Source organism: Notamacropus eugenii, chromosome 5 (assembly GCF_028372415.1).
Source record: "Notamacropus eugenii isolate mMacEug1 chromosome 5, mMacEug1.pri_v2, whole genome shotgun sequence".
NCBI classification, from domain to species: Eukaryota; Metazoa; Chordata; class Mammalia; order Diprotodontia; family Macropodidae; genus Notamacropus; species Notamacropus eugenii.
Genome location: NC_092876.1, coordinates 445,348,091 through 445,372,102, shown reverse-complemented (window position 1 = coordinate 445,372,102; position 24,012 = coordinate 445,348,091). Strand labels below are relative to the sequence as shown.

General features: G+C 39.6%; 1 non-coding gene across 1 annotated transcript; it reads left to right on the top strand.

The window, feature by feature from the left end:
* The first annotated feature begins 4,220 nt into the window (after nt 1-4,220).
* LOC140509455 (U6 spliceosomal RNA) lies at nt 4,221-4,327 on the top strand. The gene has a single exon (XR_011968768.1). It is a non-coding gene; the product is annotated as a U6 spliceosomal RNA (small nuclear RNA).
* Nucleotides 4,328-24,012: the final 19,685 nt, after the last annotated feature.

Genomic DNA, 24,012 nt, shown 5'->3' with positions numbered 1-24,012 from the left:
ACCCATAGGGCCAGAGGAATTCTGAAGAGGAAACCAGCTCCCTGAGACCATTGGTCAAGATCACAGTATTTCTGTGGAAAGTTATTATTATTTCAGTCCTTCATCTCCTCTTACTGGACTGTACATATTAGTACATCTACTTTTCCAGCCTCTCCTCTCTCTAATTCATCATCTATACAAATACCAAAATGGTTTTCCTAGGGAAGAAGTCCTACTAGGTTATTCCTCTGCTCAAAAGCCTTCAGTTGCTCTCTGTTACTTCTAGAATAAAATATAAATACTTTGTCCTGGCTATCAAAGACCTTCAGTCTAGCTCCAATCTGTTATTTCAACTTTGATGCATATTGCAACCCTTAACGTACTCTACATCCTAACCAAACAGATGTGCTAGCTGTTCCCTGAACTCCTTCCTTCTAGCTGTCACCCAGATAGTCCCTCACACCCAAAATGCTCTCCTTCCTAATCTCTCCTTCTCCGAATCCTTGACTTCCTTCAAATCTCAAGTCAAGTTCTACTTCATACACAGTGATTTCTCCCTCCTCAAATTTTTGCTGCTTTTTAAATGTAACTTGCTTTATATATGTCAGTGTCTCCAGGAAAAGGTAAGCTTTGAGGCTACAGCCTGTTTTATTTTCCAGTACCTCACACAATGTCAGGAATAGAGCCGGTGCTTGATAAATGCTTGATGGTTTAGATTAGATTCAAATCCTCTCTTTGATTTGTACTATCATGGCATCCTTGGCCAAATCATGTAACTTCTCAGTTACATAACTTTCTAAGACTTACAGATGAGGTGATTGACAATTTGCATTCTTGAAAAGAAGGCCTACCCTGCAAGTTCCCTACATCTTCCAGGGGAAGAGAAGAGACACCCGGCCCCCTGAGACAATTGGTCAAGATCCTCTCAAGGTTTTCCTCCTCATCTCAAACTTATCCCTAGTAGAATTACATCTCAAGTTGTCAGCATACTTGTATACTTTTAGTAATAAGTAAAGTATACCCTAAGTTATTAACATATACTTCATTGTAATTTAGATTCTGATAAAGGATAAAAAAAGTCCATAAATGGCAATTGAATTCAAATAAATCCTTAAATGGATTACAGTAAATTATACATAAAGGCACCCTTATTTCAGTTACTGTGGGGAAAAAAAGAGAAACATGAAGAAAAAGAAAAAATGCATATTGTGTCTGGAACAAAATGCACCTAGGATGTTGGGAGATTCAATTTGCCTTTTATTATCATTTCCTAATTGTTTCTAAAATGTTTTTAACCTAAATTATGAACAAGTTAAAAGTTGAAGACTACAAAACAGCTGTGCGAAGAAACATAAAGGACAGAGCCAGACCCTGCAGAGCCTTGAAACCCCATAGAAGAGCTTAGTGGATGTGACAGGAATCATGGAGCCCTTGTAGGGTCCTGAGAGAGGAAGTGACCCTTAGAAGCTCTGTTTGAGGAAAATCAGCCTGGCAAGAGCAAGTAAGGGTGAAAGCAACTGAGACGCTGTTGGAGTGAGTTAGTCATAGATTGGAGCTCCAATGATCTCTGTGGGAATGGAGGGGAAAGGGCAAACTCAAAGAACATTTCCAAAGAAGAAACAGAAAGACTTGGAGATAACACACAAGTGGCTCACAGAGAGCGCTCAGCCTTGTGTTCTCACCACAACTCAATAAGCAGGATCATTCCAAGAAGTCAGGACAGGGTGACAGCCAATCTGGATGCTTCTCTGAGAGGAGAAGTCACAGGAGACAAGCCAGGCTTCAGAATAAAATTTTTAAAAGTTATCGATGTTGAATCTCTATATCCTTGAAGGCTCTAAATAAGTACTAAATGAGTCAGTAAATTGAAGTAGTGATATGATGACAAAGCTCTTAATTTTTTTTGTTTTTTTCTCCACAAATTGCTTGATTTGGCTTCTGCCAAACAGGTCAAGTACTGTGTAGTCTAGTACCTGGCATATCTCATATGCGACACAGTTGTTTAAAATTACAGAACAAGCAAAACTGTGAGGACTGAAAGGAATTGGATGTGAGTGTTTGCGGGTAATGGAACAGCTAGTAAAAATGGAGCAGTTCTAACAGCCAGATAATTTATAAGAAGTGGTATGACAGTAAATAAGAGGGCAAGGCTTTGGATTCAAGTCCTTCCTCTAGCATATACTAGCTGTGTGACTATGGGCCAGTGACTTAACCTGCCATTGCCCAGGTGATAAATTACAGGGCTTCATTGGTGGAAGGAATTTCCATGCCAGGAACTCCTCGCACTGAAAACATTTTATATACATATAGTGTGTACTTATATATATAATGTATATACATATACATATATACATTATACGTAATGTATATACATATACGTATATACATTATACACATATATGTAAATGTGTGTATATAGTTCCTTAACACTAAGATAGATAGATAGATAGATAGATAGATAGATAGATAGATAGATAGATAGATAGATAGATAGATAGACAGATAGATAGATAAAGGAATTTTCCTACACCTCTTTTACAAAGTATGAGCCTCTCTCTGATTAACTTAGAAGGAAAGAGTACTAGTTCAACAACAAAACAGCCAGACCTTTGGGGCATTAAATAGCCGAATTCTGGAAAGTAGGGAGCAGTTAAGGCTTCTAATTTTTGTGGAGTTAAGACTCCTGAAGAGATGGGGAAAAGGGATTTCTCTCTCTCTCTCTCTCTCTCTCTCTCTCTCTCTCTCTCTCTCTCTCTCTCTCTGTCTTTCGCTTTCTCTCTCTGTCTCTCAGTCTCTGCTTCTCTCTGTCTCCGTCTCTCTCTGTCTCTGTCTCTCTCTGTCTCTCTCTCTGTCTTTCTCTTTTTCTCTCTGTCTCTCAGTCTCTCTGCTTCTCTCTTTGTCTCTCTCTGTCTCTGTCTCTCTCTCTTTTTCACTTTCTCTCTGTCTCTCTCTCTGCTTCTCTCTCTGTCTCTGTCTGTCTCTCTGTCTCTGTCTCTCTCTCTCTTTCACTTTCTCTCTGTCTCTCTCTCTGCTTCTCTCTCTGTCTCTGTCTCTGTCTCTCTCTCTCTGTCTTTCACATTCTCTCTCTGTCTCTCAGTCTCTCTGCTTCTCTTCTCTGTCTCTGTCTGTGTGTCTGTCTATGTGTCTGTCTCTCTCTCTCTTTCTCTCTTTCTTTCTCTCTCTCTGTCTCTCTCTCTGTCTCTCTCTCTCTCTTTCTCTCTCTCTCTCTCTTTCTCTCCCTCTTCTGTTGCCCATCAGCCATGGTGCTGAATTTTAAATTTATTTGTACAGATGGCGATATGCCCTTCATGCAACAGGGATTCATTCTGAGAAAGTTCAAGGCCTAAATGAAGGAAAAGAGACACATTCCCAGCAGACCCCAAAACAGCTAGCCACACTGGATAAACTACATCCACAGGGTTACTTTTTTCTACTAATTTAGTAATCCTGTCAAAAGAGAAAATTAGTTAACTCTGTTATAACCTGTTCTTGAAACCGTGCTGTCTCCTTGTAATCACAGTTTCCCTTTCTGGATCATTCTCTAACAATATGTTTAATGCAATTTTTCCAGGAATTGAAGCCAAGCTCAGTGACCCATAGTCTCCAGATTCAGTTCTCTTCCGTTTTCATGAAAATTGAGACTTTGCTTTTCTCTGATCTGATGTTTTCTGTCCTGTTTTCCATGATATTTCAAACATCCCCTACTCTCCACTACTGGTTTACTTTTTGGCCTACCCTGACTCCACCTAGTCAGTGTGGCCTACTTATGATGCTGAAAACCCCCAAACTCATTCCCCAATGATTAGCATACTTTTGCCCCATCATACCCTCTCAATCCCAGTGATTCTGAACCCCTTATCTGTCATTGTACAAACCCTACTCCCTGTCCCTCCACTGCTTGCTCCCTGGTTTCCATCCTCCTCAACCTAACTCATCTCTATCAATGCCCTTTTCAAGATCTGTCCTTCCCTTCCACTGTGCACCATGGAATGCCCACTCTATAAGTAACAAACTTGTTTTTATCTTATGCTTCTACTTTCTCACTTCTTCCATCTTGTTGTACTCCCTGAGACTTGGGTTCCTCCTGGAGACATGACATCCCTAGCCACTCCTTCCAGTACTGATTGCATTTTCACTCATTAAAACCGTGGCAGGATTTAAATATTCTTTACTTTCTCTTGCCATTTCCACGCTTTCCCTCTACCTCCATTCTCTCCTTCTTTTAAAATTTATCCACTTCAGTGCTTGCTTCAGCAGCACATATACTAAAACTGGAACGATACAGAGAAGATTAGCATGGCCCCTGCGCATGGATGACATGCAAATTCGTGAAGTGTTGCATATTTTTTTTATTAGTAATTAAAATGTCATGATATTACCATGAAAATCAGACCTCCTAGAAGGGTCTCAAGGATGTCCATGGTCTCCAGATCATTTTGAGGACCACTGCTCTAATGAATAGAGGAAGCACCAGGGAAAGGAAGATAATAGTATCTCTTGAAGATAGTATGAAAGGCCCTTCTCTGGGTTGAGTCTGTTCAAAGGAATCATGGACAAAAAGGTTTAAGATCATGGATATGGGTAACATTGTAGAGAGAGGTGAAAGGAAATTGTTGGTAGGTTTGGTTTTGCTGATCAGATTAAGATTCTCTTGCAAATATCTCTAGTTCCCAGGAAAAGCTTGGTGTTAAATTTCTGAAAATATAACCAGAACCCTTTATGCTTCAGGAAAACCTTCTATATCAGACATTTAGTGACATGACCAGCTATCTAATAATGAAAAGAATTAGGACCACAAAAGTAGAAAGTGGAAAATTGAAACCATTATACAGCTAATTTAGGTTGTTTATATAACCTAAAATAACTAAGGTTATATAGATTAGGTTATCTGAGGTTAGAATATTGATAATAATCTAAAAATAAAGAAAGAGAAAGTTTTGGGACATGAATGGCCCTGGGTAACTCTAACAAAATTGATTCAGTTTCATGGATTCTGTCATTTTTACTCATTTGAACTACAATAAAAATGTAAATTTAGAGATTAATTTTTATTTTAGTCAAAGATTTGTTCATTACCTCAAAGAATATTCTACTTTAACCTTACCTCATGACTTTCCCTAATGTTATAATTCTATAAAGTAACCAGTAATTCATTCTGGGCCATTGTTTGTTTGTTGTGGTGAAGTTTGTTTTCTGAGAATTTATTAGTGATATGGTGTGATGTCCAAAAATAAAAGTCATACAACTGTTAAAAAAAAATTTATCCAGTTCCTCTTTATTACCCAATCAAAATACCTACCAACCTCCAAGAGACTCTCCTTTTTGAATGATTTCAATGTCTGACTTAGAGACTTTCCTTACTCCCTAATTCCTGAATTCGTACTAGGGAACTTTAATATAAATCAGTCAATAAAAAAAATTTTAAGCACCAATCATGTGCCAGACACTGTGTTAAGTGCTTGGGATACAAAAAAAAAAAAGGCAAAAGACAGTCTCTGTCCTGAAGGATATTAGAGTCTAATGCAGGAGATAACATGCAAATAAATATATACAAAACTATATATAGGCTCAGTTTCACTATTGCTGTTCAGTTATTTTAGCCGTGTCTGACTTTTCATTACCCTATTTGGGATTTACTTAGAAAAGATGGTGGAATGGTTTGACATTTCCTTCTCCAGCTCATTTTACAGTTGAAGTAAGAGAGGCAAACAGAGTTAAGCAACTTGCCTAGGGTCACACACCTAGCAAGTGTATGATTTGAGGGCAGAATTTGAACTCAGATGAGTCTTTGTGACTCCAGGCACAGTGCTCTATCCATATCACCACCTAGCTGTCCATATACTGGCTAAGTAGGAAATAATTAAAAGAGTGAAGGCACTGTAGTTAAGAGGGGTTTAGGAAAGGCTTTCAGTAGTAGGTGGAATTTTAGTTGGGATTTAAAGGTAGCCAGGGAAGTCAGTAGTCAAATCAAAAGAAGGAAAGCACTCCAGCAATAGGGAACAGCCAGAGAGAATGCCTAGGTTAACATGACCAGACCTGTGATTTTTGGAAAATCACTTTAGTGGCTGAATGGAAAATGGATTGGAGTGGGGAGAGACTTGAGACAGGCAGACCCACCAGCAGGCTATTGTAGGAATTGAGGCATGAGGAAATGAGGGCTTGCAGTAGAATGGTACAGGTATCCAAGGAGAAAAATGGGTACATTGGAGAGAGGTTGCCAAGGTGAAATCAGCAGGCCTTGGCATAGGCCTTGGATATAGGAGATGAGAGATAGTGAAGAAGCCAAGATGACTCCTCGGTTGTAAGTCTGAGGAACTGGGAAGATAGTACTGCTCTCTGTCATGATAGAGAAAGTAGGAGAGGGAAGGACTTAGGGGAAAAGATCATCAGTTCTGTTTTAGACATGTTGAGTTTAAGAGGAGGTCATGGTGGCTAAACTTGTCACACATAGTTCTTATACATGTTCCTCAGCTATGATGGTCTACGTCTGTTCCTTCCATGAATGCTGCATGTTTTTGTGGGAAGGAGTGAGCCAGGGTCTTAGGAGAAGGCTTTGTATTAACCGTCTACCATGTAACCTTTAGCAGCTGCTCCCTGGGGATCCAAGCTGCCAATTCAAACAGAATTGGAGAAATGCTTCTATTATTTCTCTTCCTCCTCCTCCTCCTCCTCCTCCTCCTCCTCCTCCTCCTCCTCCTCCTCCTCCTCCTCCTCCTTCTTCTCCTTCTTCTAGTATTCATTTTTTTCAAAAATTGGGAGCAATTTTTTTTTGTCCTGAGAAGTTTTTATTTTTTAGTTTTTTGAAATATGACTCTGAAAAACAGGCTTTTAAAAAGTCCATTATGGAGGGAGGAGCCAAGGTGGTGGAGTAGAAAGATACACATATGCTAGCTCCAAACCCACAACCCATAAAATACTTGTGAAGAACTCCCAATAAATTCTGGAGCAGCAGAAGCCACAGAACAATGGAGCAGAGGAGATTTCTGTTCCAGAGAGACCTGAAAAACCAAAGCAAAAGGTCTGTCAAGCCGCGGACCCAGAGCAGAGCCCAGCCCTGCCTTGGCCTTGAGGCACCGAGAGGAGCAGATATGAGCAGGCTTCAGGGACAGAATCTCCAGAAGCCACGCAGGTCCCCCCACCCACAGGTGCCAAAGGTCAGTGAGAGAGTCTTGCTGGCTGGCCAAGAGGGGAGCGGGGTATCTCCATAACTCAGGCCCCCTCAGAAGGCAGCAGCAGAGGCAGGAGCAGACAAGGGCTCCCAAAGCAGGCAGGAGCTTGGATCCATTATTGAAGGTCTCCCCATAAACCCCTGAGGGAACTGAGCCTGATGTGGGAGCCCTGCCCCCACCCAAGCACCTGAACTTAATCTCACACTGAATAGCAGCCCCGCCCTCGCGCAAAGCCCTGAGGCTGGGAAGCAGCATTTGAATCTCAGACCCCAAGCACTAGCTGGGTGAATGTGGAGATGAGGTGGGTGTGGAGAGGACTCTCAGAAGTCAAGTAACTGGCTGGGAAATGCCCAGAAAAGGGGGAAAAAAAATAAGACCATAGAAGATTACTTTCTTGGTGAACAGATATCTCCTCCCTTCCTTTCAGATGAGGAAGAACAATGCTTACCATCAGGGAAACACAGAGAAGTCAAGGCTTCTGTATCCCAAACATCCAAAATAAATATTCAATGGGCTCAGGCCATGGAAGAGCTCAAAAAGGATTTTGAAAATCAAATTAGAGAGGTGGAGGAAAAACTGGGAAGAGAAATGAGAGAGATGCAAGAAAAGCATGAAAAGCTGGTGAACACCTTGCTAAAGGAGACCCAAAAAAATGCTGAAGAAAATAACACCTTGAAAAATAGGCTAACTCAATTGGCAAAAGAGGTTCAAAAAGCCAATGAGGGGAAGAATGCTTTCAAAAGCAGAATTAGCCAAATGGAAAAGGTGGTTCAAAAGTTCACTGAAGAAAATAGTTCTTTCAAAATTAGAATGGAACAGATGGAAACTAATGACTTTATGAGAAACCAAGAAATCACAAAACAAAACCAAAAGAATGAAAAAATGGAAGATAATGTGAAATATCTCATTGGAAAAACAACTGACCTGGAAAATAGATTCAGGAGAGACAATTTAAAAATTATGGGATTACCTGAAAGCCATGATCAAAAAAAAGAGCCTAGACATCATCTTTCATGAAATTATCAAGGAAAACTGCCCTGATATTCTAAAACCAGAGGGCAAAATTAGTATTCAAGGAATCCACCAATCACCACCTGAAAGTGATCCAAAAAGAGAAACTCCTAGGAACATTGTGGCCAGATTCCAGAGTTCCCTGGTCAAGTAGAAAATATTGCAAGCAGCTGGAAAAAAACAATTCAGGTATTGTGGAAATACAATCAGGATAACACAAGATCTAGCAGCTTCTACATTAAGGGATCCAAGGGTGTGGAATATATTCCAGAAGTCAAAGGAACTAGGACTAAAACCAAGAATCACCTACCCAGCAAAGCTGAGTATAATACTTCAGGGGAAAAAATGGTCATTCAATGAAATCAAGGATTTTCAAGCATTCTTGATGAAAAGACCAGAGCTGAAAAGAAAATTTGACTTTCAAACACAAGAATGAAGAGAAGCATGAAAAGGTAAAGAGCAAAGAGAAGTCATAAGGGACTTACTAAAGTTGAACTGTTTACATTCCTACATGGAAAGACAATATTTGTAACTCCTGAAACTTTTCAGTATCTGGGTAGTTGGTGGGATTACACACATGCACATACACACACACACAGACACACACACGCACAGAGACAGAGAGCACAGAGTGAATTGAATAGGATGGGATCATATCTTTAAAAAATGAAATTAAGCAATGAGAGAAATATATTGGGAGGAGAAAGGGAGAAATGGGGCAAATTATCTCTCATAAAAGAGGAAAGCAAAAGATTTTTAGTGGAGGGAAAAAGAGGGGAGGTGAGAGAAAAACATGAAGTTTACTCTCATCACATTCCACTAAAGGAAAGAACAAAATGCACACTCATTTTGGTATGAAAACCTATCTTACAATACAAGAAAGTGGGGGAGAGGGGGAAAAGCAGGGTGGGGGGGATGATGGAAGGGAGGGCCATGGGAGGAGGGAGCAATTTGAAGTCAACACTCTTGGGGAGGGACAGGATCAAAGGAGAGAATAGAAGCAAAGGGGGGCAGGATAGGATGGAGGGAAATATAGTTAGTCTTACACAACACGACTATTATGGAAGTCATTTGCAAAACTACACAGATATGGCCTATATTGAATTGCTTGCCTTCCCAAAGGGAATGGGTGGGGAGGGAGGGATGAAGAGAAGTTGGAACTCCAAGTTTTAGGAACAACTGTCAAGTTCTGTTCTTTCTACTAGGAAATAAGAAATACAGGTAAAGGGTTATAGAAAGTTATCTGGCCCTACAGGACAAAAGAGAAGATGGGGGCAAGGGAAGGGAGGGATGATAGAAGAGAGAGCAGATTGGTGATAGGGGCAATTAGAATGCTTGGTGTTTTGGGGTGGGGGGAGGGGACAAATGGAGAGAAAATTTGGAACCCAAAATTTTATGGAAATGAATGCTAAAAGTTAAGTAAATAAATTTTAAAAAATTAAAAAAAATAAAGAAATAAAAAAAATTAAAAGTCCATTGTGTTTTAAATAGAGCTACTTAACTAGCCTTTAAACCCAAATCACTCTGGCTTTCACTGAATGGTCAATAACAGGCCCAGACCAAGCCTCTATGCATTATTGTTAAGGTTTTGGTGGCTCATAATGAGTATAAATATCAATTCTTTTTTGTTTTAACCAGAAATTCTGAAGGTCTTCCCCTCCCAGATTGATATCTTTCAGATAGTACGACCTCTGGTCTCAGTTCTTACCTAGTCCTTAGTAATTCAATGGGCATGACCTCAGATGAACTGAGATCTGGGAAAGAACTTAATTTAGAAAGGCCAAGGTCACCCACTTCATCTTGAGCATTGCCAGTTGTTTTGACCTTTGTCTTGCTACTAGACTTTGATGAGTCTGGAGGAGAGAGTGAGGCTGATGATTTTGCGCAGCTCTGCCTCACTGCTCAAATTCAATTAACACACAAATCAAGACATCACCCTCATGGTGTCATTGGTCCTCTTCTAGAACAGTTGTGAACGGAAGGATATCTATAAGATAGTTGTATAAAATGCAAGGTTATTTTTTTAAAGGTGAAGGGAGATTTAGACACATTAGAATCTGGAAAAATCCATTGAGAAAGGAGAAATTGAAAATTAGAGAAAAGAGAACAAAGGGCAAGCTGAAACAGGAGAGGGGACAGTGTGATAAGGGCTAATTTTTCCTGAGATCCAGTGGATAGACTAGCTTTTTTCATAAAGGCCTATTCAATACAAGTTAAGCTGGTACCTTTCTGTAAGAGGCATTGAAATTCTCCTTGAGACTCAGTTGACTAAGGGGGCCAAGTGAAGTTATTGACATTAATTCCTAGTTACCTATATATAGAAGGAAATGAAAATTAGCAGCTCTCTCTCTCTCTCTCTATCTATCTATCTATCTATCTATCTATCTATCTATCTATCTATCTCTCTCAGGCTTCTGATTGTGGACTAATAGCTTGGACAATGCCTAAACTATGTGTTCAGCTGAATCAATATGTTGTCCACATTGGATAACATTGGTGAATATCTTTTCCCTTCCCATAGCCAAATAAACCTTTTGTTGACAATTGAATGGCATACAAGTTCTCATTTTGTTCCAGTATCAAAATTATTAGGAAACCAGCCTGAATCAGGTCCAGCCCACAACAGAGGGGATGTGATCAAGAACCCAAATAAAAGAGTTGGCATTTTCTCCCTAACTCTTCTATGCTTACTCATTGGGATAGCTCCCAGGAAATCCAGAGTCTGTGCTCCCTCCCTCCCATTCTGATCTCCTTGGTTCTAAGACAGATCGAAAGGCTTCTTCCAATGCCAAAGGATAGTCAGAGTGGCAATACAAATCAGAGTGTTTTGTTATTCCTCTTACTCAAGGAGCTACAGTGGCAAGCAGGAAAGATTGGGCAGGGTTGGTATAGGATATAGCTCCATATAAGTGTCTTTTGTTGGACCCTGATATGATGGGAGTTCCTTGAGTGATAGAGAGAAAACCAGATCCCTCCCCCACCCCAAAAAAAAGAGTTGGCATTTGTAAGAAGAGTTAAGGCTAGGTTAAAATTAAGGGATCATGGTTGTGGTTAATTTAAAGATTAAGATAGGTGGATAAGAGTTCCCTCCAGAGGCCTCAGCAAAGAAGGAGAAAGGAGGATAGTGTTGAGATGATTTAGAATGTAGAGCTGGGAAAACAATCCTGACTAGTGGCCTCAGTTTTCTCATTGAAGTGTTTGGCAAAGAACTTCCTCTGCTCAAGGGAAGAGAGTAGAGGGTTTTGTCAATGGTTTGAGGGGAAAAGATAAAGTTTATTTGACTAATTAATTTAATAAAAAAAAGCTCAGGCTAATAAATTGTGCTTGATTCAATGACATTAACTTTTGAAATTTTATCAAACAAAAAAAATCTGAAGGAAAATTAATTGTTTACATATATGTATAAATATGTACATATGACAATATAATACTTATAAAATTATTTCAACAAGCATTTAGCTTTTCATGTCTTGTGTATGAGGGACTGCGCTAAGTGCTAGGGATATAAATACAATAATAAAATATTTCCTACCCTTTCGGAGTTTATAGTCTATGGGACAGATATAACATATACAATAATAATTATGGTACAAGAAAATTTAAAGAGTGAGATAGAAGTAAGAACCAAAGTATTCATGGAGCAGGTAATACAAGTTTAGTACTAAAAGAAAGACAGATTTCTGAAATTCAGGGGTGATAATGAAATTTATTCTAGGAATAGAGATGAGTTCATGTGAAGGTATTAGCAATGGAACACAAGATATTGAATTCAAATAACTGATAGTAGTGCACTTTCGCTGAATCATAGTAGTCAAAAAGGGCAGTAGTTCTCAGTAAGGCTGGAAAGGTAACTGGGAATCAGAATGGGGAGTGCTCAAAACATCAGCCTAAGACGTTTGTATTTTATCATCTTCCAAACAAAGGTCAACTAACTAAGATTTTGGAAGAGAGTGACACCATCAGACCTGTGCCTTAGGAAGATTATTTTGGTAGTTTTAATGAGGACAGAGCAGAGGAGGAAGAGATTGAAAACAATAAAGTAAATTAGGAGGTTATTATAATAATTTCTTGGGCAGGAGGTAATAAGGGTCTGTACTTAGGTGATGGTTATAGGCATGGAGAAAATGGAATGGATTCAAGAAATAGATGAGGGAGAAAATAAACCATATTTGGTAATTGCTTCGAAATGGGAAGGTGAAATACACTTAGGAGAAAAGATAATGCATTCAGTTTTGGGAATGATAAGTTTAAGATGCTACTCATTCCGAGATGGAGATATCTAGCAAACAGTTGACAATGTTTAATGGAAGTGCATGGGAGAGAATAGGGCTAGTAATAGAAACATGAGAGTCATCTGTATACTTGAGTCCATGGGAGCTCGACCAATCTCCACATGAGTAAATGAGGAGAAAAAAGAAAGATCACAGGCCAAAGTGCTGGGAATACTCACTCTCAAAGTGTCTTCTAAGGAGATATATCCAGCAAAAGAGTTTGAGAAGGAGAGGTCAGACAGGTGAGACAAAAATCAGAAGACATACCATTATTATATAAGCTATGAAGTAAAAATCAAGGGGAAGATAAAAGAGGAAGACAATAGTATAAAAGGCTATCGGCTATAGAGAGGTCAAGGATAAAGGCTGAGAAAAGGCTATAGGATTAAAGAGTTAAAAGATGACTGGTAATTTTGAACAGAGAAAATTCAATTGAGTTGTTGGGCCAAAAGTCAGGCTACAAAGGACTGAGAAAAACCAGAGATGGAATATGAAGGGGAATAATATCTTTATTGGGTGATCTCCTAGAAGGGACAGGAGGACAGAAATAGACATAGATAAAGAAGCATGGTTTTGTTTTAAACAGATAAAAAGAAAAATGTAATGCAATTTGCCTTAAGAATGGATTTTCTAATATACATGTGCATATTCTGTGTATATGTGTATGTATGCATATATGTGTATTTGTGTGTGTATATATTTCTAATATGCATAGCCTATATACATAGGCTACTATACTAAGATTTTGGAGTCTGGTAGCATCCATGTCTAAACTCAGTCCATTCTAAAAACACTTTACTTCCCTGTCCTCTGTGCAGTTTTTCTTATGAATAAGAGATCAAAGCACTAATAAAGCAATAATCCAAGGGGTATGTAATCTCATTGATGCTGATACCCCTTTCAACTATGCAGATTACAACTCATCTATGCCAGGTCTTACTGTGCAATTTTTTTTCATGTTCTTTTTTAAAAATTTTATTTATTTATTTTAAATTTTCAACATTCATTTCCACAAAATTTTGAGTTCCAAATTTTCTCCCCATCTCTCCCCTCCCCCCACCCCAAAATGCCCAGCATTCTAATTGCCCCTAGCACCAATCTGCTCTCCCTTCTAACGTCTCTCCCTTCCCTTATTCCCATCTTCTCTTGTGTCCTGTAGGGCAAGGTAAATTTCTATACCACATTACCTGTAGTTCTTATTTCCCAGTTGTATGCAAGAAAAATTCTCAATATTTATTCCTAAAACTTTGAGTTCCAATTTCTCTTGCTTTCTCTCTCCCACCCATCCCCACTGAGAAGGCAGGCAATTCAATATAGGCTGTATATGTGTAGTTTTGCAAATGACTTCCATAACAGTCATGTTGTGTAAGACTAAACTACATTTCCCTTCATCCTGTCCTTCCCCCCATTTCTTCTATTCTCTCTTTTGACCTTGTCCCTCCCCAAGACTGCTGACTTCTAAGTACTCCCTCCTCCCATTTCCCTCCCTTCCATCATCTCCCCCACCCTGATTATCCCCTTCTCCCCCACTTCCTGTATTGTAAGATAGGTTTTCATACCAAAATGAGTGTATATTTTATTCCTTCCTTGAGTTAAATGTGATGACAGTAAGCTTCACTTTTCCCCTCTCACCTTCCTGCTTCCCTCCATTGAAAAGTCTTTTTCAAAAGTCTCTTTTATGAGAGAAAATTTGCCCCATTCCATTTTTCCCTTTCTCCTCCTAATATATTCCTCTCTCACCCCTTAATTTTATTTTTTTAGATATGATCCCTTCCTATTCAACTCACCCTGTGCTCTTTGTCTCCCTCTCTATACATGTATGTGTGTATTTGTGTGAGTGTGTATAATCCCACCAAGCATCCAGATACTGAAAAAAGTTTCAAGAGTTACAAATATTGTCTTTCCATGTAGGAATGTAAACAGTTCAACTTTAGTAAGTCTCTTATGATTTTTATTTCCTGTTTACCTTTTCATGCTTCTCTTGATTCTTGTGTTTGAAAGTCAAATTTTCTTTTCAGCTCTGGGCTCTTCATCAAGAATGCTTGAAAGTCCTCTATTTCATTGAAACACCATTTTTTCCCTGAAGTATTATACTCAGTTTTGCTGGGTAGGTGATTCTTGGTTTTAGTCCTAGTTTCTTTGGCTTCTGGAATGTCATATTCCAAGCCTTTCGATCCCTTAATGTATAAGCTGCCAGATCTTGTGTTATCCTGATTGTATTTCCACAATACTCAAATTGTTTCTTTCTAGCTGCTTGCAATATTTTCTCCTTGATCTGGGAACTCTGGAATTTGCCTACAATGTTCCTTGGAGTTTCTCTTTTTTGATCTCTGACAGGAAGTGATCAGTGAATTCTTTCAGTATTTATTTTGCCCTCTGGTTCTGGAATGTCAGGGCAATTTTCCTTGAAAATTTCATGAAAGATGGTGTCTAGGCTCTTTTTTTGCTCATGGCTTTCATGTAGTCCCATAATTTTTAAATTGTCTCTCCTGGATCTGCTTTCCAGGTCTGTTGTTTCACCAATGATATATTTCACATTCTATTCCATTTTTTCATCCTTTTGGTTTTGTTTTGTGATTTCTTGGTTTCTCATCAAGTCATTAGCCTCTATGTGTTCCATTCTGATTTTTAAAGAACTGTTTTCTTCAGTGAGCTTTTGAATCTCCTTTTCCATTTGACTAATTCTGCTTTTTAAAGTATTCTTCTCCTCATTGACTTTTTGAACCTCCTTTGACAATTGAGTGAGCCTATTTTTCAAGGTGTTATTTTCTTCAGCATTTTTTTGGGTCTCCTTTAGCAAGTTGTTGACTTGCTTTTCATGATTTTTTTGCATTTCTCTACTTTCTCTTCCCAATTTTTCCTCTACCTCTCTTACTTGATTCTAAAAATCCTTTTTGAGCTCTTCCATGGCCTGAGACCACTAAATATTTATTTTGGATGTTTAGGATACAGAAGTCTTGATTTTTATGTCTTTCCCTGATGGTAAGCATTATTCTTCCTCATCTGAAAGGATGAAAGAAGATATCTGTTCACCAACAAAGTAATCTGCTATAGTCTTATTTTTCCCCCCTTTTTGGGCATTTTCCCAACTAGTTACTTGACTTTTGGGTCCTTTGGAAAGAGTCAGGTATACTCTGGGGATCTGTAAGATCTCAGTTCCTCCAACATGGCACAATCAAGTGTGTACACTGGCCTCCAGTTCCACCAAGCCAGCACTGGAGATAGGGTGGGGCCGCCACTCAGTGTGAGATAAAGGTCAGCTGCTCAGTTCCCCCAGGGGCTTTACAATCCAACAATGGATGTGGGTTGCTGTGGGAGCTGCTGCTGCCAGATGCAGCCTCTGCCACTGCTGTCTGAGACAGGAGCTATGGGAAGATCCTGCTCCCTTCTTAGCCAGCTGAAAAAACCCTCTCACTGACTTTTGGTGCCTGTGGGTTGAGGGATCCGCAAACCACTGATACTGCTGCTGAAGATGACACCCCCAAGGCCTGCTCTGGTCCTGCTCTTCCTGGTGCTGTGAGATGTGGCCAAGGCTGGGCTGGGCTCTGCTCCATGTCCAGTGCAACAGACCTTTCCTGTAGGCCTTTCAGGTCACCTTGGTCTAAAAATCTCCTCCGCTCCATTGTTCTGTGGCTTCTGCTGCTCTAGAATTTGTTGAGAGTCTTTCTTTACAGGTATTTTATTGGCTGTGGGGAAGAGCTAGTGTATGTGTGTCTTTCTACTCTGCCATCTTGGCTCCGCCCCCCCCTTCCACATTCTTTTTTAAATTTTCCATAGAGAATGTAAAACTAAATCAATATGATATAATTTTGTATTTCACTAAACAATTGATATTCAATCTTAAAGTGAAATGAAAAGTGCATGGCATTTCCTCTATAATTAATTGGGCATAAGGGGCAGCTTTCTCAAAATGCTGGACCCAGATTTTCATGATTGTTAGACACTCTCTCAGTTTATGAAGAGTTGAATGAAGTTCATTCTCTCCTTTGTTTAACTGTACTCATGCTCTTAAAAAAAATGGCAATGAGATCAACGAGTGCTGTAAACACAGGGGGCTTTTTCTCCTTTCCTTCAGAAAGAAAGAGAGAAGAGAGAGAAATCCATCCTATGCAATCAAAGATATGAAAATTCTTGCTCATTCTCATCACCTTAGCAGCTCAATTCAGATGGAAGTACCTTCTCTTTGTAGTTTACAAGGCAAGTGTACCAAGGAGGTAATGCAAAGATTTGGAAAGCTGAGGAAGGTACACACAACTTAAAGGGTTTCTTATGATGGCTTATGGATGCTTCATGCATCATTCCTACAAAAGTTCAGTTTTTTCACTGAGTGGGTCTGCATTTGTGAGAGAGTAGATTACAGGTTTAAAGGGGAAATATCCTATTGTCATTTTGTTTACATTTCTACTTAATTAGATGCCTTTTTAATGAACTGCATGTCCTATGAGTAATTGGTAAAACTAAAAATACATTTATAGGGGTGCACAAGTTATAATTTGAAAAGAATTTATATCCGATGGGCGGAGCCAAGATGGCGTAGTAGAAAGACGCACATACACATAGCTCCGAACCCACAACCCATAGAACAACTACAAAGAAGTAACTCACGGCGAATTCTGCACCCAGAGGCCACAGAACATTGGAGCGAGGGAGATTTCTGTTCCGGAGAGACCTGCAAACCTCTCGTAAAAGGTCCTTCGTGCTGCAGACTGGGCGCCGGGACTGGGAGCTGAGTACAGCCCTGCCGTGGCCGAGGCACCGAGAGGAACAGATCCGAGCGGGCTTCAGGGACGGGATCTCCAGCGGCCGCACAAGTACCTCCACCCACAGGTGACGGGGGTCTGTGAGAGAGTCCCTTTGGCGGGTCGAGGGGGGAGTGGGGTGCCCCCATGGCTCGGGCCCCCTCGGGAGACAGAAGCTGAGGGGCAGCGGCAGACCAGGGCTCTCCAAGCAGGCAGGAGCCTGGATCCATTGTTGAAGGTCTGTGCATAAACTCCCTGAGGGAACTGAGCCTGAGAGGCAGCCCTGCCCTCACCTGAGCATCTGAATTTAATCTCACACTGAATAGCAGCCCTGCCCCCGCCCAAAGCCCTGAGGCTGGAAGCAGCATTTGAATCTCAGACCCCAAACACTGGCTGGGAGGATCAGGAGGTGAGGTGGGTGTGAGGAAAATATTCAGAGGTCAAGTCACTGGCTGGGAAAATGCCCAGAAAAGGGAAAAGAAATAAGACTATAGAAGGTTACTTTCTTGGTGAACAGGCATTTCCTCCCTTCCTTTCTGATGAGGAAGAGCAATGCTTACCATCAGGCAAAGACACAGAAATCAAGGCTTCTGTGTCCCAGCCCACTCAATGGGCACAGGCCATGGAAGAGCTCAAAAAGAATTTTGAAAATCAAGTTAGAGAGGTGGAGGAAAAGCTGGGAAGAGAAATGAGAGACATGAAGTCAAAGCATGAACAGCAAATCAGCTCCCTGCTAAAGGAGACCCAAAAAAATGTTGAAGAAAATAACACCTTGAAAACTAGCCTAACTCAATTGGCAAAAGAGGTTCAAAAAGCCAATGAGGAGAAGAATGCTTTCAAAAGCAGAATTAGCCAAATGGAAAAGGAGATTCAAAAGCTCACTGAAGAAAATAGTTCTTTCAAAATTAGAATGGAACAGATGGAGGCTAATGACTTTATGAGAAACCAAGAAATCACAAAACAAAACCAAAAGAATGAAAAAATGGAAGATAATGTGAAATATCTCATTGGAAAAACAACTGACCTGGAAAATAGAGCCAGGAGAGACAATTTAAAAATTGTGGGCCTACCTGAAAGCCATGATCAGAAAAAGAGCCTAGACATCATCTTTCATGAAATTATCAGTGAAAACTGCCCTGAGATTCTAGAACCAGAGGGCAAAATAAATATTCAAGGAATCCACAGAACACCGCCTGAAAGAGATCCAAAAAGAGAAACTCCTAGGAACATTGTGGCCAAATTCCAGAACTCCCAGGTGAAAGAGAAAATATTGCAAGCAGCTAGAAAGAAACAATTCAAGTATTGTGGAAATACAATCAGGATAACACAAGATCTAGCAGCTTCTACATTAAGGGATCGAAGGGCATGGAATAGGATATTCCAGAAGTCAAAGGAACTAGGACTAAAACCAAGAATCACCTACCCAGCAAAACTGAGTATAATACTTCAGGGGAAAAATTGGTCTTTCAATGAAATAGAGGATTTTCAAGCATTCTTGATGAAAAGACCAGAGCTGAAAAGAAAATTTGACTTCCAAACACAAGAATGAAGAGAAACATGAAAAGGTGAACAGCAAAGAGAAGTCATAAGGGACTTACTAAAGTTGAACTGTTTACATTCCTACATGGAAAGACAATATTTGTAACTCTTGAAACATTTCAGTATCTGGGTACTGGGTGGGATTACACACACACACATGCACACAAGCACACACACATAGAGACAGAGTGCACAGAGTGAATTGAAGAGGATGGGATCATATCTTTAAAAAAAATGAAATCAAGCAGTGAGAGAGAAAGATATTGGGAGGAGAAAGGGAGAATTGAATGGGGCAAATTATCTCTCATAAAAGAGGCAAGCAAAAGACTCATTAGTGGAGGGATAAAGAGGGGAGGTGAGAGAAAAACATGAAGTCTACTCTCATCACATTCCACTAAAGGAAAGAATAAAATGCCTACTCATTTTGGTATGAAAACCTATCTTACAATACAGGAAAGTGGAGGATAAGGGGATAAGCAGAGTGGGGGGGGATGATAGAAGGGAGGGCATGGGGAGGAGAGTGCAATTTGAGGTCAACACTCATGGGGAGGGATAGGATCAAAAGAGAATAGAAGTAATGGGGGACAGGATAGGATGGAGGGAAATATAGTTAGTCCTATACAACACAACTATTATGGAAGTCATTTGCAAAACTACACAGATTTGGCCTATATTGAATTGCTTGCCTTCCAAAGGGAAGGGGTGGAGAGGGAGGGAGCTAAAGAAGTTGGAACTCAAAGTGTTAGGATCAACTGTAATGTTCTTACCACTAGGAAATAAGAAATACAGGTAAAGGGGTATAGAAAGCTATCTGGCCCTACAGGACAAAAGAGAAGACAGAGACAAGGGCAGAGAGGGATGATAGAAGAGAGAGCAGATTGGTCATAGGGGCAATTAGAATACTTGGCGTTTGGGGGGGGGAGGGGAGAAAAGGGGAAAAATTTGTAACCCAAAATTTTGTGAAAATGAATGTTAAAAGCTAAATAAAAAAAATAAAAAAAATTAAAAAAAAAAAAAAAGAATTTATATCCACAAAGTAACTAAAATTTTGGATAGCTAACTGAGGATCCAAAGTAAGGGAAACCCTCAGTGCTACATTATGATGACTATGTGGAAGAGTCAAATTGTGTCAGAAAGTCAATAAGTATTTATTAAGCACCTACTATTTGGCAGGCACTGTGCTAACCACTAGGGATACGAAAAAGGTTCAAAGCAGTCCCTGCCCTCAAGGAGCTCGTCATCCAATGGAGGGGATAACAAGCAAACAAATATGTACAAACAGGGAACATATAGGATATATGAGAAATAATTAACAAAGAGAAGGTGCTGTAATTACGAAGGATTGAGAACGGTTTCCAGTAGAAGATGAAAGTGTAGTTGAGATTTGATGGAAGTCAGAGAAGCAAGGACATAGAGATGAAAAAGGAGGGCATTCTAGGCATAGTGGGGGTGGAGGGACAGCCAGAATGTCTTATTCTTAGAACAGCAAGAAGATCAGCATCATTGGACCAAAGACTATGTGTTAGGAAGTGAGGCATGCAAAAAAATGGTGTAATGGAAGGGGTCCCAGAATTTGCAAGTAGAATTTGTATTCCATTAATAACTATGCTATTTACCACTGCTGCTGACTTGGGCAGGCCCTTTGACCTCTCTGAAACCCAATTTCCTCAATTAAAAAAGAAAAATGGCGGATTTTCTTTTTTAGGATTGGGATTTTCTCAAGTCTATGATCCTACTACCAATTAACTATGAATTATAATCATTTTTTACTTAAAATCTTGCTCTCTTAGTCATGAAACCTAAAACAGAATGGATTATGTAAAATGAATTAATATGTAATACTGTTTAGGTTGATATTATAGTAAAATGATTCAAGATATTGATGATGTGGGACGGTATGATGGCAGGCTACCCTAATGAATATATGGAAGTGAAGAAGTCAATCAGGGTCAATCTAAACGACAGAAAACAATAGATCAACAAATGTTCGTTGAATGATTGGTCTGTCTTAATAAACAAATTTGATAAACTACCCATCTTGTTCAAACAGATGCACAGAAGTTGTGGGAGACACAAAAACCAAGTATTAGATTCACTCTTTCTATGTTACATACATAAAGTTGAAGGCTTTAAACAAATTTTAGAATCAGAGTTCAAAGGGATCTTAATTCAACCTTATACTTTACAGGTAAAAGATTAAGTAATACATGTGATTCATAAGTTCACAACACCTACTCTGTATTCTCTACTTTAAAGTTAACTGTAGTCAAGATTTTTTGCATGAGTTTTGTAAATACTTGAACTCTAATTGCTGTAAATTTCTATGACAATTTATACTTTGAAGCATCATTCACTTTTACTTTTTTTTCATCAACTTTATCATTCATTTTTTTTTAGTCTAGGTGTTCTCTAAATCCTGAAAAGTGTTAAGGAAAGATAGTCTATCTACTGATCTATCAATCAGTCTTCTCCACATATAAATGAATTTAATGGAACAGGAAAATTACTTGGGCTTTCCACTTTCCTGGTCACTAAATACTCACAAGGCCTTGTTCCATTAGTTACTAAGGTAACCCAAAGCAGGCAACATGTTTACATCCTTTCAAGGCCAAGAGGTTTTACAGCATTTAGTGGGTAATGTCACATTAACCTCAAATTTGTCCTCTCCACAAAGGAACAATAGCCCCTTGAATGCAATTGTTAGGATTTTTTTCTTCGTGAAAAAAAAATTTGCTTTTTTGCCGCTTTTGCTTTGGTTCAGTAACTATTGAAGCCAATTTTAAATGAATGTAATGATGGATACAGTCCAGAGAGCTTTCTGGATCCCCGTATCCTAATACACTTAGTAATTTTGCTATTTTTGGTGAGTGTCACTAACAGAAGTGATCATTTACTAGACTTGCAAAACCAAAAACAATACTTTATTCTACCTGCTTTAGTACCCAGCAGGGTCTAAGGGACAGAGACAGCTGTAGAGAAGATGCACAAGTGCATATGCAAAGTGTGGATAGTTTCATTTTTCTTTTGCAAGATCAATACAGAAAGCAAATTAATTAACACAAGAATTGCAAGTTAGCAGTTTTCATGTTAGGGAATGAGATTCATAACTAACCATCAAAGAGAAAAGATATTATTACTAAAAGTTAGCTATACTGTATATTTTTCTTAAGCATTTGACATGTTTTTCTGAGCTGAAATAAAAGACAAATAGAAATTCAAGAGGAGGAGATCAAAGTCCTAAAAGTTTTGAGGACAAGCACGTACCAGAAGAAAAACAAAAGGCTGTGATCTGAAACAAGAGACAGCTGGGCGTCACAGTGGACAAAGGACCAGGCCAAGAGTCAGAAAGACTGAGGTTTCTTCCTGAGTTCAAATGTGACCTCACTTAACTAGGTATGTGACCCTGGACAAATCCCTTAATCCTGTTTGCCTTAGTTTCCTCATCTGTAAAATGAACAGGAGAAGGAAATTGCAAACCATTCCAATATCTTTGCCAATAAAGCCCCAAATGGAGTCACAAAGAGTTGGACATGGCTGAAAACAACTGAACAAAATTTGAAAGGAAAGGACGATCTGACAATGTGACTCCACCAAAGACAACAATTTCCAAACCTGATGTAGCTAAGTCCTTCCCGCCTTTATAATAACAATGAAAATACCACACTTTCACCCAACTTTTCATAATGCAATCTCTGTAAACATTCTTCTTCATTAATATCTTATTCAAATAAAATTATGAATTTATTCTATTTTATAGAAAGAGGAACTTGACTCCAAATTTCATTGACATGTAGCACTCAGGTAAAGAAACATCCAACAAAGCAGATAGGTACCTTCTTTGCAATTTATAATCTTAGCTTATTAGTGCATTAATAGGTTGAGCAATTTGCTCAAGGCCACACTGCCAGCATATGTGAGGCAGCATTCGAACCCAGTTCTTCCTGTTTCCCAAGGTCAGGTCTCTATCCATTGTACCATACAAATGTTAAATGATGCAAATAATCACTGCTACTAGCTTCATTATCATAGGATCACAGAGTTAGAGACAGAAGGGACTTTGGAAGTAACTCAGTAAATACCATCCTTTTACAGGCCCAATGTGGATAAATAATGGATACACAATCATACAGATACTAAGTGCCAGATCCAGAATTAGAACCAATGTCCACTGACTCTAAATCCAGTACTCTTTCTTTTGAATCCTGCTGTCTCTCAAATGTCAAGGGGAAAGAAAAGACAACAGGTTCTAATCTTTGAACTTCCACCTGGGGACATGATAAGTATGTACCTAAAACCAGAAATACATATTGGTTCAGGGCTGATACCCCACCCCTAAGTAGAACTTTTCAAGGAGGCCTCATCATCCCTGAACAACCCAATCCCTAGCCAGGTCCTAGGAACTTCTTTTGCCAGAAATAATGGGAAGCTTGAGACTAGAACACTCTAGCAGAGACTAGGCAGCACCTAATGTCTGAGTACCAGAGAGTTTCTACACTGGCCCTATTGCAAGGCATGATGGGAGGTGGCAGATTGCCATCTGAGTTCACTATACATGCTAGAGGCATGAACACTTTCTTCTTCCAGAGGGTTCCAGACCTTTCCCCCTCTAGCAAAGGTTTCCCTTAAGAGCAGAAGGTAGGGCTAGACATCTAAAATCAGATTATCCATAGAACCAAGATGTCCATTAGAAGCAATAAAGACCAAACCAGAGATTGCAGCTTCAGAATGGAGTTGAACTGAGGGAGATTAAAAGCCCCAGAAACAATAATGTGTCCAGGAGTGTACCTTGAAGACACCACGAATAAGGAAATGACATTTGGTCCCTGCAGGGCCAGGGGTGAGAGATGCCTTGGTGTAACGTTAATGTAGGGTGAATGGTGGGTGAGGGGAAGAGGTAAAGATCTTCCCCTCCCATTAATAGGCCTCAATATCTTTTGTTAATTTCTACTGAGGCACTGGGTCAGAGGGTCCTGCCATCCAGTTCTGAAAAGGGTATAAATACTCTGAGGTGGGAGTTTACTTTGGGGCTTACTCATTGGAAATATTTTTTTGGCCAGACAGGACTCTGAGTAGCCTACTACTCAGGAGCCCCCACCTTCGAAAACCCAGGTGTTGGTGCTTTTCTCCCTGGTAACTATGTATGTATGTGATGGTCAGACAGCTGTATCTGTCTGTTGATCTGTGATGTATGTATTGCTTACGGTCAGACACTTGGGAGTCCTGTCTGTTGATCGTTATTTCTCTGCTTGTAATCTCTCTGTTCATATATATGTTTGATTAAAGTGATTGTTGAGCCCTCAAAAG